The sequence below is a fragment of the Pseudorca crassidens genome, chromosome 5 (assembly GCF_039906515.1).
Source record: "Pseudorca crassidens isolate mPseCra1 chromosome 5, mPseCra1.hap1, whole genome shotgun sequence".
In the NCBI taxonomy this organism is placed as follows: Eukaryota; Metazoa; Chordata; class Mammalia; order Artiodactyla; family Delphinidae; genus Pseudorca; species Pseudorca crassidens.
The window spans coordinates 148,203,551-148,220,399 of NC_090300.1; the positions used below are offsets into that span (position 1 = coordinate 148,203,551).

A 16,849-nucleotide genomic window follows, 5' to 3' on the forward strand; every position below is an offset into this window, starting at 1 on the left:
GATACACCATATTAACAAATTGAAGGAGAAAAACCATATGATCATCTCAATAGATGCAGAAAAAGCTTTTGAAAAAATTCAACACCAATTTATGATAAAAACCCTGCAGAAAGTAGGCATAGAGGGAACTTTCCTCAACATAATAAAGGCCACATAGGACAAACCCACAGCCAACATCGTTTTCAATGGTGAAAAACTGAAACCATTTCCACTAAGATCAGGAAGAAGACAAGGTTGTTCCACTCTCACCACTATTATTCAACATAGTTTTGGAAATCCTAGCCACAGCAATCAGAGAAGAAAAAGAAATAAAAGGAATCCAAATCTGAAAAGAAGAAGTAAAGATGTCACCGTTTGCAGATGACGAGATACTATACATAGAGAATCCTAAAGATGCTACCAGAAAACTACTAGAGCTAATCAATGAATTTGGTAAAGTAGCAGGATACAAAATTAATGCACAGAAATCTCTTGCATTCCTATAGACTAATGATGAAAAATCTAAAAGAGAAATTAAGGAAACACTCCCATTTACCATTGCAACAAAAAGAAAAAATACCTAGGAATAAACCTACCTAGGGAGACAAAAGACTTATATGCAGAAAACTATAAAACACTGATGAAAGAAATTAAAGATGATACAAGCAGATGGAGAGATGTACCATGTTCTTGGATTGGAAGAATCAGCATTGTGAAAATGACTTTACTACCCAAAGCAATCTACAGATTCAATGCAATCCTTATCAAACTACCAATGACATTTTTCATAGAACAAAACATTTCACAATTTGTATGGAAACACAAAAGACCCCAAATAGGCAAAGCAATCTTGATAAAGAAAAATGGAACTGGAGGAATCAGGCTCCCTGACTTCAGACTATACTACAAATGTACAGTAATCAAGACAGTATGGTACTGGCACAAAAACAGAAATATAGATCAATGGAACAGGATAGAAAGCCTAGAGATAAATCTGCACACCTATGGTCACTTTATTTTTGATAAAAGAGGTAAGAATATACAATGGAGAAAAGACAGCCTCTTCAATAAGTGGTGCTGGGAAAACTGGACAGGTACATGTAAAAGAATGAAATTAGAACACTCCCTAACACCGTACACAAAAATAAATTCAAAATGGATTAAAGACCTAAATGTAAGGCCAGAAACTATCAAACTCTTAGAGGAAAACATAGGCAGAATGCTCTATGACATAAATCACAGCAAGATCCTTTTTGACTCACCTCCTAGAGAAATGGAAATAAAAACAAAAATAAGCAAATGAGACCTAATGAAACTTAAAAGCTTTTGCACAGCAAAGGAAACCATAAACGAGCTGAAAAGACAGTCCTCAGAATGGGAGAAAATATTTGCAAATGAAGCAACAGACAAAGGATTAATCTCCAAAATTTACAAACAGCTCATGCAGCTCAATATAAAAAAAAACCAAACAGCCCAATCCAAAAATGGGCAGAAGACCTAAATAGACATTTCTCCAAAGAAGATATACAGACTGCCAACAAACACATGAAAGAATGCTCAACATCACTAATCATTAGAGAAATGCAAATCAAAACTACAATGAGATATCATCTCACACCAGTCAGAATGGCCATCATCAGAAAATCTACAAACAATAAATGCTGGAGAGGGTATGGAGAAAAGGAAACCCTCTTGCACTGTTGGTGGGAATGTAAATTGATACAGCCACTATGGAGAACAGTATGGAGGTTCCTTATAAAACTACAAATAGAACTACCATATGACCCAGCAATCCCACTACTGGGCATATACCCTGAGAAAACCGTAATTCAAAAAGAGTCATGTACCAAAATGTTCATTGCAGCTCTATTTACAATAGCCAGGAGATGGAAGCAACCTAAGTGTCCTTTGACAGATGAATGGATAAAGAAGATGTGGCACATATATAGAATGGAATATTACTCAGCCATAAAAAGAAATGAAACTGAGTTATTTGTAGTGAGGTGGATGGACATAGAGTCTGTCATACAGAGCGAAGTAAGTCAGAAAGAGAAAAACAAATACTGCATGCTAACACATATATATGGAATCTAAAAAAAAAAAATGGTTGTGAAGAACCTAGGGGCAGGACAGGATTAAAGACACAGACGTAAAGAATGGACTTGAGGACACGGGGAGTGGAAAGGGTAAGCTGGGACGAAGTGAGAGAGAGGCATGGACATATATACACTACCAAACGTAGGGTAGATAGCTAGTGGGAAGCAGCCACATAGCACAGGGAGGTCAGCTCGGTGCTTTGTGATTGCCTGGAGGGGTGGGATAGGGAGGGTGGGAGGGAGGGAGATGCAAGAGGGTGGAGATATGGGAACATATGTATACGTATAGCTGATTCACTTTGTTATAAAGCAGAAACTACCACACCATTGTAAAGCAATTACACTCCGATAAATTTCGGCCTCACAACAGCCAGACGCAGGGGCGGGGGAGGGGCTGGGAAGCGGTCCTGGGTACTCTTATCCCCAGAGTATGAGGCAGAGCAGCCGCCCTCCCACTCAGAGGAAGCGCCTCTGCCCTTGGCCAGGGAAGTGTCCCCCAGCCTCGCCCGGGGCTGTGATGTGGCCCCGGGGACTGGCCTCACACCCTGGAGCGTGGACAGGCCCTCCGCCATCCCGAGGGAAACAGTTATCTCGCTAATCAGAGGCGGGTGGCCAGATGCTTCCCTGGGGTCCCGAGGAGCATGGAGAATCCATCAGTGTCCGCGGCGGAGAGTCTGCAGGCTGCATGGATTTCCCTTCTGTTCCCGTGAGCTTGGCGTGTCTCCCGAGCGTGCTCACATGCAGCGGCAGCCGGCTGCTCTTCTCGGACCGTCCGTGTAGTCTGCGGAAGGAAGCGGGGGAGGCTCCAGCCGGGCCGCCCCCACTGGACTGCAGCTCGCATCCCCGACCCCAGCCCCCTTGCTGGACCGAGCGCCTTTCACTCTCTCTCCCAGACGTGGGGTGCCGAGTCGCCCCGTGCACTCCTGGACCCAAACCCTGTCCGCGCCATCTGCAGGGTCTGCTGTGCCCAGAGGTGTGCAGGGTCGGAGGGCCGCGCAACGTGTCTCAGACGACAGGTCGTCCTGCCCCGGGCTCGCGGTGGCTGGGCCGGGGCAAGGACAGTCGTGCCTCCCAGCCAGGGCAGCAGCCAGGGAGTCATGGTTTCTGTATTGTCCTCTGAGCCCAGTCCCCACAGGGTGACCTGACGTGGGCCAGGCGACACCATACGTGTGTCTGTTGCAGGAGAGGAGCCGGGATCAGGGACCCGACTCTGCCGGGGGTAGTGCGCAGGCTGCCCTGCCCTGTGACAGCCGTGAAAAGGTCGCCTGGAATGAAGGGCATCACGGTCGCCCCCCGGGCTCTGCGGAGCCGGGGCTGGGTGCGCTCCCCACAGGCCGGCGCCAGCCCCAGCGCGGGGCTTCCTACGGTGGACTTGCGGCTGCCACAGTTAGCAGACCTGTGTGCCCCGTCCCGCCTCCATGGTCCGTCCCAGGCGCCTGCACACCAGCTCCTCCTGTGGGTTTCCACCTCCGTCCCAAACAACCCAGAACAAAAGCGGAGGCAGCCCGGCGCTGCGCTCCGTGCGCAGAATCAAGTCCAAACTCGGTCCTGCGACCTTTCTAGCTGTGTGTGCCCCCGTGCCCTCTGACCCCGTGTGCCAGCCAGACCCCAGGCCTTCCTGCCCGTCTGCAGCGTCCTGTCCCAGGCCAGCTCCGCAGTCCTCCATTCAGGTCGGGAAACACTGTTGTGAAAAATCATGGACGTGATCAGATTTACGCACTTAAAACCTCAGATGTGTGAGTGTACGTGTGTAGGTACACGTTTTATATGTGTAGTTGAAAACTTGTTCTTTGTGCCCTCACTTCCCCGACCTCCAGCTCAAACCCCAGTTGGTGTCTAGCTGATGGCGTGTCAGCCCCGCTGCAGCGCGGGGCCTTCACTCCACTCACCGTGCAGGTGCGTGGTGTCACCTCCGTCCCACCTGGCCCTTGGCTTTGGGAGCCGTGGCTCCCATGTCCTTCACCTGGAGTGGCCCTGTCTGGCTGGCCCTGCAGGACGCGTGTTGGGACCTGGCCTTGGGGGTGAAATGGGACGTGGCCCAGGAAGGCGAGGAAGGAGGGTCAGGACGGCCGGTAGCCTGGCCTGGAGTCAGCCTCCTAGAGACTGAAAATCCCGCGCAGGAGGTTTCAAGTCCAAGACTGTCTGAGGCACAGCACCAGGGTGTTCCGAGGTTGTGTTTTAAATAAACGTCTGCAAAGCACACTGAGAGTGCCCTGTTACCTGATCTTTCACCTTCTTTCTATTTCTAAAGAATAGTATTTAGATATTCTCACCACAAAATATCGTGTGTTCACTTTAGAAAATGCCAACAAGCAAACCATAGAAAATCAAAACCGCATACAGTTCCACACCCTGGAGATGGGACTGCATTTTGGACGTCTCTCCAGGGCATCATGCCAGCCTTACCTGCAAGGGAAATGCGTGTGTGTTTGTGCATGTGTATGCCTGTGAGTTCGTGGGTATGTTTATGTGTGAGTGTGAGAGCAGGACCCCAGGTGGGTGGGTGTCCACGGCGGGCTTTCGTGGCGGTGGGACAGGAGCACAGGAGGCCCGGGGCTAGGGCACGCGCTCAGTGCCCCCTGCGCTCCATCTGGGCTGCGGAGTGGCAGTGGGCACTGGAGTTGGCTCCCCACCGGGCCACCCCCTGGGCTCCGAGTCCCCTGCTGCGTCCCTGCCGCCAGAGCTGCTCCGTCTCCCCCCTCCCTCCTCCGGCAGAGGCCCGGGGAGGGGGCCCCAGCCCTGCCGCCCTCTGGACCCTGTGGGCCTGCTTCCCGAGGGCCGGGCGGGTGCAGGCACGATCAGACAGTTCCAGGCCCTGGAACCTGGACGCCAGAGCAACTGCCTTTTCTTCAGATTTTTATTTTTATTTCGAAGCAATGTCAAACATATTGAAAAGTTGCAAGAATAGTACCAAATTCTCCTTCACCCAGAGACCCATTTCTGTTTTGCTAATTGTCCCGGTAGCGTCGTTTACAGCGTGACAACCCACCCTGGGTTCACGTGCGCCCGGTGACCGTGTCTCTGTCCTCCCTCAGTCAGGAACGTCCCCAGTCCTCCCTGGGCTCCCATGACTGTGACATTGCTGAAGAGTGAAAAGTCCCCAATTTGGGTTTTCCGACACTTCCCAGACTAGACCCGGGCTAACCCTGGGGCAGCAGCTCATCTGGGTGTATCCTGTCCTGTCCACGGGCTGTGGATGTGTCCCCATGTCACTCCTGGGGCGGCAGCCCTGGCCACCTGGGGACCATGGCCCTGGAAAGGTGGCTTCTCTCTGTAATTCGTGCAGGCTTTGCGGGAACACGTGGGGTGGGTTCAGTTCACTTCCATGGTGGTCAGCATCTTCCAACGTTCTCACAGCCTGAACTCATCACTATAAATGCGATAGAAACCAAACAGTGAATTTCTAGGCCCATCGTTCGTCAGCTAGAATTCCACTGTAGGGAGGAATTTTCTCTCTTCCCCATTTATTAATAATTAAATCTGTTTATGCCACTACATTCTCATTCCATGTAATGGGCTCTCATCTGTTACTGTTTTTTATTTGTTTTTTCTGATGCTCGAATTTGTCCCAGTGGGAGTTCCTTCAGGCTGGTCTCTCCGTCTTTTCAATACGTGCCCGTGTCTGTAGCATTTTCTTCCCAGGTTCGAACCCACAGCTTGCCCAGACCCCCTCCTTTGCACTGGACTCTTCCCTTTACCAGAGAGAAGCCAGGTCCCAGAAGCCTCCACACATGTGCTCTTTGCTCAACCTGTGTGTAGCCAGGCTCCTGACTTTGCCCTGTCTGTGTGGCCCCCTCCCCTGCAGGTTCCTCCCTGCCCCGTCCCTCCCCGCCCGATGTGGGCCTGAGCCCCACTGGACTCCCTCCCTGCCGGCTTCTCAGCAGCGAGGAGACACCTGGGGACCCGAGGGCAGATGTCCTCGTGTGGAAGAGGGGACGCTAGCTCTACACCACCCCTGGGGGCGAGGGGCTCTGATGGTCCCAGGGCAGCCCACGGTCAGGCTGGCAATTGAGGAAGGGAGACTCTGGGGGCCGCAGGGGGACGGCAGGTGTAGGGCAGGGGCAAGGCCACGTCCTCGCTGTGCCCCGATCTCCGTGAGGCCGTTGGGGAGAACAGATCCAGGCTGGTCTGCAGACCCTGGGACTTGGCCTCAGCCGAAGCTAATTTAAAGCATCCGCTTCTAATCATTCTGGCCGCTCTGAGCAATGACCGGAAATGATCATATCTGTGACCATCTTGGCCTGGAAACGCTCCCCTGCGGAGGGAGTGGCCCGTGCCCGCAGCCAGTGTCACGGCTCCCGAGTGGGCCCAGGGGCAGGGCCTGGCGTGACGGGGGCCCTCAGACTCTGAGGTGACAAGTAGGAGAGCCGGGTGGCCAGACAGCCGGTCCACTCGGCTCCTGGTGTGGCCACAGCTGCCCCAAGCACACAGAGGCGCCTTGTTGCTTCCCGTCATGGCTCCCGGGCCCCGCTCCATCCTCGCTCTCAGCACAGGATCAGGTGTGGGAACCATTTCCCTTGGGGCTGTGTTTGACGTTTGATATTCATTCTGGACAAAGGGGCCCTGGGCAGTCTCCCCAGCACTGGCTTCCTGCAGGGCTTCCTGACACCCAGCTAACCCCAGCCACCTCCCCGTCGCCACCTTCCCCTCAGGGCACCAGAGGAAGATGGAGCTGCGCACACATGCACACACACAGCAGGAACACACGGGCACTCACCTGCACACACACACCAAGAACACGTACATGCACAAATACACAAAAAGATGGACGTCTGTGCACACTGGCAGGTGCGGAATCCATTCCCCAAGGACATTGGTGCGCAGGCACGTGCACACACACGTGCACACTCACGCGCACGCACGGCCCCACCAGCCCCAGCAGAGCTTCAGTCACTGTGAAATCAGGCTTGCCGTGCCCCGTCCCCGCCTGCTGCCCGCTGCACGGCCCTGCCCTGGGCTGGGGCTTGGAGGGGCCAGGCTCTACCCCTGCTCTCAGGAGCGGGACCCGAGTGCGACCCGAGATGCTGCCAGGCCGGCAGGACGGAACGTCCCCCAGCCACCAGGGCTCGGCGGGAGGGGCGGCAGGGCTGGAAGGGGGGTCCTGCGCGCTGCCACGCTGCCCTCCATGCGGATCCAACGCCTTCCCGGAGAGGCGGATAACCACGGGGCTGGGAGCGCATTGTTGGAACCGGCCACCAAACCGCAATTCCGCAGCGGAGAGCCGGGCCTGTGTGTTTACAGCAGCCTGGGGCAACGGGAAGAGGCTCTTGTAAACATCGCAGGAAAATTGCAAAATCGAGCTTTCCAGCATCCCAATGTCCATGGGGAGCGAGGGCCCCGGGGGCCGCGCTCTCAGAGGGCAACGTCTCTGCAGGCCGGCGGTGGGCGCCCTCAGGACCTGGGCCGGCCTGAGGTCGTCTGAGGATAAACCCGCCTGCCTCGTGCGGCTGGGCTGGTGAAAAGGGATGAAGCACAGCGGGCAGGGGTCTGGCCCTTGAGGGAGGGCTGAGCAGCCCCAGCGCCCCTCTAGCCGAGCCCCCTCCTCCAGGCAGCCTCACCCCTCCCTCTGCAAAGGGGCCTGCGGTCTGCAGGCAGCAGCGTGCTTAGGAGAAAGCTTTCTGGTCCTCAGCCTGTGGTGGGCTGAAAACTGCCCCCCACCCCCCAGTATCCACCTTCAATCCCTGGAACCCGTGACCGTGACCTTATAGAGTCCTGGCTAAGCAAAGGCCCTCGAGATGCGTTCGTCTGGGATTATCCAGGGGGCGCTAAACGCTGTCACCAGGGTCCTCGGGAGAAAGGAGGACGCCCCAGCCCAGGACCCAGGAGCTGCAGAGGCCTCGCCCCACGCAGGCAGAGGGCTGCCAGGGACCCACGTCCGTGGTTTGAGCCCCGGTTTGTAGTCTTCGTTGGGGTGACTGTGGGTCACTGAGCACCTCTCCCCTCTGGACTGGAGACACACGTTTTGCTCGAATTCTTCTAAACTAAAGGTGACAGCATGAGGGGACGGTCAGGCTGCTCAGAGAAAGGCCCACCTGACTCTTATGTGAGAAAAGTAACTGCTGACCTGTTTTGGTCAGGCCAGCGCCAGAGGAGAGACGGGTGGCGCCAGGACCGACCTCGCGACAACCCCTGACCCCCGTGGACCAGCTTCCTCCCCGACCCGGGGGGCTGGGCTCAGGACACCCGCCTGGCTGTAAACTCAAGTGCACATCTGGGTCCCTGATCGCAGCCGGCATCACGTCCTGCACCTGCTTGTCCCCAGGTGGGGAGCACAGGGTCCTGAAAGGGGGGAGCAACCTGACTGAGGCCAAAGGGCTGCTCAAGGGGAACCAGCCTCTTCCAGGAAGGTCCGGGCCTCCAGCATTGCCTTGGCTGGAGATGCTGAGCTCTGTCCTGGTGACGGAGCTGCTGCAGGACCATGCATGAGCACGCGCACACACACACACACATACACACACCTGCATGCACCTGCACAGATGCTCACACGCAATCACACACGTTCTCACGCTGACACACAGTCACACAAGCCTGCACAGATGTGAACGTGTGCACGCACACCTGTGCATGCACTTGCACACACCTGCACACATCTGCACACGCACACACCTTCAGCGTGTCCGCAGGAGGAGGTGGCTGAGGGGACGTTCCAGGCTGAGTGACAGAACACAGGTGTGCAGGGCGCAGCCGGGCAGGCGGGGCAGCCCGTGCTCCATCTGCTTCAGATGCTGAAAGTGGCCAGACCATCGGCTTCCGGGGTGTGTCGGCGCAGGTGGAGCTGGCTGAGTGCCCTGGGGAGAGAGACGGGGTCCTGCGCAGGATGAGGACCCCCCACACCGGGAAGCCCCCTTCCTGTCTGCTCCTGACCCCCGCTTTGTGGCCCAGCACCCTGGCCTTTCCCAGAGCCAGCAGGACAAGACTAAACAACCTCGTCCACTTCTCATTTCCTGAAAAATCCTTTCTGCCAAAATAAATAGATGTCTGTCAGCTGCTCAGTCGGCCACAGAAGCCCTGGTCCACCCCAGAGACAGAGGCAAACAACGAAACGATGGAAGAGCAGGGTGACACCTCGTGGGCCGCGGCTCCTCTGAGACTTGCTTCCGACCGTGGAGCAGGTAGGAGGCGGCTCCCCAAGCCCTGGAGGCAAGAAGCATCAGATCAAGCAGAGGGGTTCCTTCCGGGGCTGCAAGGTGCCCCAGGAGGCTTAGAGTCTCCAGGAAACTTGGCGGGAAGGCTTTGCACCAGCCCATCTGAACGAGCCCAGCCTCAGGCTGCAGACCCTATCAGAGGCCCTGCGCACCCACTCCTCCAACCCCCGGTGGGACCGGGAACAGAGCAAGGGTCCTGCCCCCAAGGATACTGGTGCTCCTAACTGATCTGCAGCTCTGGGTCCCGTCCAGATTGGGGGCTTCCCCCCTCAGCTCAGAGCACTGGCCCCAGTACTCCCCCCAAAGACCACTCTGCAAGGTCCCCTTGTTTCCGTCAGGGAGGGTGGCGGTCAGGACCGCAGAGGACTTTGCTCCACAGCCCAGGACTCCAACTACAGAGATATCGCTCTCCCAATACTGATTCATACATTAAAAGCAATAATTCCCCCACACCTTAGCCAAATCCCCCCAATTTTTGATGGAACCCGACAATTAGAAACACTAAGTGTATATATAAGAAGAACGAAGACAGTTCTGAAAAGTAACGAGGAAGGCAACTCAATACTGAAGGGGAAGAGCGAAGTTGGAGGAGTGACAGTATCTGACTTCAAGACCTACTCCAAAGCGACGGTAATCAAGACAGTGTGGCATTGGGGGAGAGACGGACAAATAGAGCAGTGGAGCAGAGCAGAGAGCCCTGCACGGATAGAGTCACCTGATCCTTGACAAAGGAGCAAAGGCAAAACCAAGAAGCAAAGGCAGACTTTTCAACCAATGGCGCTGGAACCACCAGAAGTCACTATATCTAGACTCACACCTTACGCCCTTCACAGAAATCAACTCACAGCGGACCACAGACCTAAATGTAAAACGCAAAACTATGAATCTCCTAGAAGATAACACGGGAGAAACTCTTGAGGACCTTGGATTTGGCAATGACTTTTTAGATACAGCACCATAGGGGTAATTGATGAGTTACCACTACACACCTCTTAGGACGTCCAGGACACAGACAACATCAAATGCTGGCGAGGCTGTGGAGCAACAGGAACCCTCATCCCTGCTGGTGGGAACGCAGATGGTGCAGCCGCTTTGGAAGACAGTTTGGTGGTTTCCTATAAACCTAAACACACTCAGTATAGAATTCAGCAATCGTGCCCCATGGTATTTATCCAAAAGAGTCGAAAACTATGTTCATGCACAAGGATATTTACAGCAGCTTTACTCACAATTCTCAAAGCTAGGAGCCAACCAAGATGTCTTTCAGTAGGTAAATGGGTAAATAAACTGTGGTCCATCCCGACAATGAAATATTATTCAGTGCTAAAAAGAAATGAGTTATCAGGCCGTGAAAAGACGTGGAGAAAACTTGAATGTATATTATTAAGTGAAACAAGCCAATCTGAAAAGGCTACACACTATATGATTTCATTCTGTGACATTCTGGAAAAGGCGTCTCTATGAGACAGTGAAAAGACCAGTGGCTGCCACAGGGCCGGGGGGAGGGAGGGATGAACAGGTGGGGTGCAGGGTATTTTTAGGGCAGTGAAACTGTCCTGTGGGATCCCATAAGGGTAGATACATGTCATTGTACACTTGTCAAAACCCACAGAATGTACAACACCCTGCACTGTTGGTGGGAATGTGAATTGCTACAGCCACTATGGAGAACAGTATGGAGGTTCCTTAAAAAACTAAAAATAGAACTACCATATGACCCAGCAATCCCACTACTGGGCATATACCCTGAGAAAACCATAATTCAAAGAGTCATGTACCAAAATGTTCATTGCAGCTCTATTTACAATAGCCCGGAGATGGAAACAACCTAAGTGTCCATCGTCAGATGAATGGATAAAGAAGATGTGGCACATATATACAGTGGAATATTACTCAGCCATAAAAGAAACAAAATTGAGCTATTTGTAGTGAGATGGATGGACCTAGAGTCTGTCATACAGAGCGAAGTAAGTCAGAAAGAGAAAAACAAATACCATATGCTAACACATATATATGGAATCTAAAAAAAAAATGGTACTGATGAACCTAGTGGCAGAACAGGAATAAAGACATAGACATAGAGAAGGGACTTGAGGACACAGGGGGTGGGGAAGGGGAAGCTGGCGTGAAGTGAGAGTAGCATGGACATATATACACTACCAAACGTAAAATAGATAGCTAGTGGGAAGCAGCTGCATAGCACAGGGAGATCGGCTCGGTGCTTTGTGACCACCAGAGGGGTGGGATGGGGAGGGTGGGAGGGAGACCCAAGAGGGAGGAGATATGGGGATATATGTATGCATAGAGCTGATTCACTTTGTTATAAAGCAGAAACTAACACAGCATTGTGAAGCAATTATACCCCAATAAAGGTGTATAACATAAAATAAAATAAAAAGTCATTGCCATAAAAAAAAAGAGTGAACCTGATGTTAAACTAAGGACTCTGAGTGGTCACGACGTGTCGATATAAGTTCATTGACCGTGAACACTGCACTCTGGTGGGGGACATTGATAATTGGGTAAACTGTGTGGGTGTGGGAGAATCCCCAGACCTTCTGCACAATTTTGCAGTGAACCTAAAACTTCCCTGAAAGCCTATTAAAAACACCCCAAACAACAACAACAGACCAACTAAGAAGACGAAGTTGTCTTAATAGACATCTGGACACACAAGAAAACCAGAGTAAATAAGCAGGGACTTTTGGTTACAGGAATAAAGAAATAACTCAATGGGACAGAATCGAGAACGCAGAAGAAGTTTCCTGCATCTGTGGGAATTCTGTACACGGGGGGAGGGGCATCTCAAATAAGGAGAGAGGATGGAAGAGTGGAATAATTATATGTGGAGTCAGACCATCCTCACATCACTCAAAAAATATGTAAAACCAATGACGTGAGCGGCAGAAGGGAACTGGGAAGAGCCGGGTTTTGACCCTGGAGTAGGAACAGCTCCCCAAGCCGGGACACACCCACACAGGCCAGGAAGGAGCAGATGGGTGAACCGGAGGACAGCAGAGGTTGCATTTTTATGAAAAAAGACCCCATTAACAAAGCAAAAGGTAGGTGACAGACGGGATGACTGTCAACACTAAGGACCTCAACCTCATGGAAACGAGGGGAAATGTCAGCAAAGAGGAAAAGTGTGACCACCTGAAGCTGTGGCAGGAGCGGGTGCTGGCGGCCGGGTGGCCCCGTGGTTTCCAGCCGTGACTGCGGCCTCGGGGCCTCCTCTCTCTCGGTATCCGGAGCCACGGGGGCAGTAAAGACGTCCATCTTTGTGCCCACATTCTCCATGCAGCCCCTCTGCCCTGCCCTGTCCTTTGATTCTCAGTGTAAAGCCAGCTGTTCTTGGATCCAGACACAGAAGTGGAGCGCCTGTATCCACGCCCTCGGGCTGCGCTGAGAGGCCGCCGCACCCCTGGGTGCAGCTAGAAATGCAACATGGGGAGCAGGCGGGGCTGGCACTCCCGCTGGGATGCGTCCTCAGGTCTGCCAAGCTCGGAGAAGGCGGGCTGGGGAGAGAGCCGGCATGGGCGTGCGTGGGCGTCCCTGCGCCGAGGCGGCAGTGCCGCTGGACGCTTCCTGGGTGTCCATCCGTGGGCGCGCGGGCCCCAGCTCTCTGTCAAGAGCAGAGTCTGGCTCAGCAGATCGGGGCGGGACCCCAGGTGCTGCGTTTCTACCCAGCCCCAGGGGGGCCCAGGCTCCCTCGAGGGGACCGCCCCACTGTTGCTGCTGCTGCCTTATATACCCACCACCAGAGGGACGCGCAGAAGACGAAACGTCGGGGGCGGGGGCGCGTGCTCACCGGGAGAAGCCCTCTTCTCTTACTTGGCACCTGAGAACCTAGTTTGGGAAAGCATCCCGGGGGGAGGGGGGAAGGACAGGCCCCCTGCCCGCGGGTCACGGCCATGAAAAAGCATTTCCTGTCCCACTCCTGTGGATTGGCTTCAATTCAAGGGGACCTGCTTTAGCCCGGACGCTGCCACCCTGAGCCTTTGATAGCGCTATCCACCTCCGGATGGGACCTGGGGTGGCCGCTGTGTCCCCACCCCCATCTCTCGGGTCCCCCAGCTGTGGAGGAAATGGACGCATTGAGACGGAGGCCAAGCCCGGCCCTTCAGATCAGGCTGAGGGCGCCCAGGGTGGGGCTGGGGCCATGGTCACCAGACCCTTGTTTCAGGTGGCCCGGAGAGAAACCCACCAGAGGGGGCATGTCCTGGTGGGGGCCAGGGGGCTCCCCACAGCCTCCGAGGCAGCCCACTGCCTGTGGGTGCTGCCAGGGGCCGGTTCTGGAGGCTCGCCGCCCAGGACGGGGCCCCTGCGGACAGTCCCCTGGGGGCCACGGTGCCCCTTCCCGCTTCAGAAGCTCCCAGGTCCTTGCGTGAAGCGGAACATTTCCCAGGTTTGGGTGACGGCCGCTGCTGCCCTCACCCCCGGGCTTGGGGCTGCCCACTCCCCCCTGCCCATAACCTCCCATCACCCACACCCCGAGCCCCTTCCCAAGTCCAGGCTGCCCGCCTCTCTCTGGAGCAAGCTTTCTGCCCCCTGCAGCGGCCTCTGGCCTGGGCTGGCGTCATCCGGGTCGCCCTGGGCTCTCGGGGACGCGGGACGGCATCTCCGAGCGGCCGGCACCAGCCTGCGACCAGCTCTTACCCAGCTCCCAGGACGCTGGACCCCCACGTGGCCCAGCCCCTCACCCGGATCCCTGCCCACAGTGGCGGCCCGGCGACTGGTGCCCCCCAGAGCCTGGAGACGTTGGTCCCCAGGTGCCCCCACCCAAGGCACATCCCACAGAGGGGCCCGGGCCACCCTCTGGCCTGCTGGGGCATCACCTGGTGGGCGCCTCCATCCCCCCACCCCGGACCCCAACCATCCTCCCTGACTCACAGCTGGCCCAGGCCCCCTACAGAAGAGTGGGGGGCCGGGCGCAGAGGGGGACCAAGCTGGGGGCAGACACAGGGCTGCGCAGCTGCCGCCCCTCCCTGGTGACCACTGCTATCTAATGCGGGGACCCCTTCCACCACACACCTGCCCAGAAACACTGCGTGCCCTTGGGTCTCGTTCAGTGATGCCAGAGCCCTGGGGCCCAGGGAGCCTCTCAGCCCCTCCTTCGGTCACCGTGGCCTCCAAGTGGCCACCAGCTGCTGACCTCCACCAATGGCGTGCAGGGCCTGAGCTCTCCAAGGGAGCCCCGCCCCAGGGCAGATGTGAGCACAGGGATCTGGATGGCTTGGACGGGAGGAGAGGCCCCTTCTGGGCTCTGGGTTGAGGCCTGGGTCTGCCTTGGGGGTTTCAGAGGAGGGGAGGAGGGTCCCCTCCAGCCCCACCGCAGCCCCTCCTGCCCTCACCCCTGTGCCCCTCAAGCCTCACCTTTGCCCACCCCCCCGGCTCCTGCCCAGTATAACCTGTGCTCTGGGACCCCCTCGGGGTCTGTGTGCGCCCTGACACTTCTCCAAGGCTGGGCTCCGGGATTTGGGGTCCCTCCTATCCTGAGGTGGAGTCACTGCCCCCCTGTCCCGAATGGCCAGTGGCCAGCTGGACAGGACGTGGCCCAACGTCCTGCAGATCCCGGGCACTGGGCGGCCTTCTTTGGGTGGGAGGGCAAGCGGGGCTGTCGATGACTCGTTTCTGAGTCAGGCCAGGGTCAGAGGGCACCAGACGGCTGGCCTTTCATGGGCACAGAAGACAGGGAGGGGCACCAGGCCTTGAGTGGGAGGGGTGGCGTCAGGGCAGAGGGAGGGTGTGAGTGTGTGTGAGCGAACGCCAGTGTGTTCAAGCCTGTGTTGGTGCAAATGTGAGTGTGAGCAGGTGTGCAGGTGGAAACAGGTAGACAGACAGGACGTGGGTTTGAGTCTTTTATGTGACAAAGCCCTCTGAGGTGTCAGATCTGAAAACTCGAGACCCCAGCCCGCCGGGGGTCCCTCACCAGGGTTCCTGGGTGGGACCCGGGGTTTGTGACACAGGACGCGCGAACGTGGCGGTGGCTTCTGGACGCAGCTGGACACTGCTATCTAGTGCCCCGGTGGGGAAGCACACACCGCGAGATGTGCCGAGGCTGTGTGTCAACACGACTGCTTTATAATCCTTTGTGTTTGGTTTTATGCATTTTAAAACAGCGTTCTGAGAGCAAACACGCTTCTCCAGACGGCCAGAGGGACCATGGCTCGGAAGAGGCTCAGAGGCCCTGGTCTGGCCCCGTCTGCACCGAGCAGTGCCCGGTGGGCAGCGACCGGCCCAGGCGGGGCCGGGACAATAGCCCACGTCTGCATCTGCGGGCCTGCGGCGCCTGCCCCCCTCTCCCCTCCCTCCCCTCCCTCCCTGCGGCCCCCAGGAGGAAAGAAGCCGGTCTGCGCTGGACCAGCCTCTGGTCTGGCCTCCCCAGCACTCTCCTTGGGACCCTGGCGCCAGCCCGTCCAAAGGCCAAGCCAGGAGGCTATTCTGGGAGCTGTGAGGAGGCCCCGGGAGCTCCTTATAAGGCAGCCTGGTGCTGTCTGAGCCCGAGGCCTGCTCTGCATCCCGCCTGCGTCCGGGCCTGACGGCTGCAGAGTCCTCCCTGCCCTTACCCACTTGACCCGGGCGTCCAAATTCCCTCCTGTCTCCAGTGACGCTCTCCTGAGGTTTAAATGAAATTTAACCAACATCTGCCCCTCGGGGGCCCTCAGGAGAGAAGTGGGGAGCAGAGCCCCCAGCTGGCCAGGCTGGTCCTCCACATCCTCATGTGAAGCGCCTGGCCCTAGCTGAGTCACCGGCATTTGCAGACTCAGCCGTAGAAGCCGCTGGTTCCGGCTTATTTTTAGAATCTCCTTACCGGAACACCTGGGTTGGGCCCACATAATACATGTATCTCAGCGGTTCAAAAACATAACTTGATGGCCAGTCATTCACCGGGGAGACAATGCCCAGTGAGTGAGCCTGGCGAGGTGCTTCCTGAGATGTGTATGTTCCCCTCGCCCGCTGTGCAGGGCCGGGGCCCGGCTTGCCTGGATGTGTCCCCAGGAGGACATGCCGGAACCGGGTCACCCCATCATTTCTGCTCTCCTTTTCAAAGGGGGCCGGGAAAAACATGGCGCCAGAAACGTGAGACCAGGACCAGGCTGTAAGGTCTTCCCAGAGAGGGCGTATGGCTGGAGCCCGGCCCCGGCCTTGAGCCTGGCGCCCGTGGCGCTCTGCTGGCACTGGGTGTCCAACGTGCAAACAACACGAGGAATGCGCGCGTGAGCGGCAGGTTGTCGTCGGGGCCCCGCATGGCGGGCAGAGGAGGCTCTCACACCAGCCGTGCCCAGGCGGCCGTGCAGCCATGCCCAGCATGGTCCTGCGGTGGCAGCTGCCCAGGCGTGTGGCGTGACCACCTGCGTGTGGCAGGCCCGGGACACGGGGTGAGGCAAGCACGCGAGGTGCTTCCCAAGTGTGTCCACAGGGTGAACGAGGCCGGCCTTGCTAGGAAGTCCCCAGGAGCAGTAGGTGACAGGGACTGGTTGGCCCCTCCCCTCGTCCCCAGTTTGAGGCTGAGCCCTCTGGACCTCGCCAGGCGGCCCCTGGCATCACCAGGAGCCCCTTAGAGACGCGGCTCAGCCCTGGCAGCACCTGCTCTCTGGGCTCTGCCAGCTGACTGGCTCGGCGGGGCAG

General features: G+C 56.3%; 2 long non-coding RNA genes across 3 annotated transcripts; one reads left to right on the plus strand and one right to left on the minus strand.

Moving 5' to 3' along the window:
* Positions 1 to 4,947: 4,947 nt before the first annotated feature.
* Positions 4,948 to 14,799, minus strand: LOC137225537 (uncharacterized). Of its 2 annotated transcripts, none has more exons than XR_010943892.1 (4): positions 14,252 to 14,799; positions 10,210 to 10,543; positions 8,682 to 8,863; positions 4,948 to 5,445 (listed from the first exon to the last, which is right to left on the minus strand). It is a non-coding gene; the product is annotated as an uncharacterized lncRNA (long non-coding RNA). The 2 variants fall into 2 exon arrangements; XR_010943891.1 differs by having other exon boundaries at positions 8,682 to 8,883.
* LOC137225536 (uncharacterized) lies at positions 12,108 to 15,546 on the plus strand. Its single transcript, XR_010943890.1, has 3 exons — positions 12,108 to 12,282; positions 12,555 to 14,430; positions 15,340 to 15,546. It is a non-coding gene; the product is annotated as an uncharacterized lncRNA (long non-coding RNA).
* Positions 15,547 to 16,849: the final 1,303 nt, after the last annotated feature.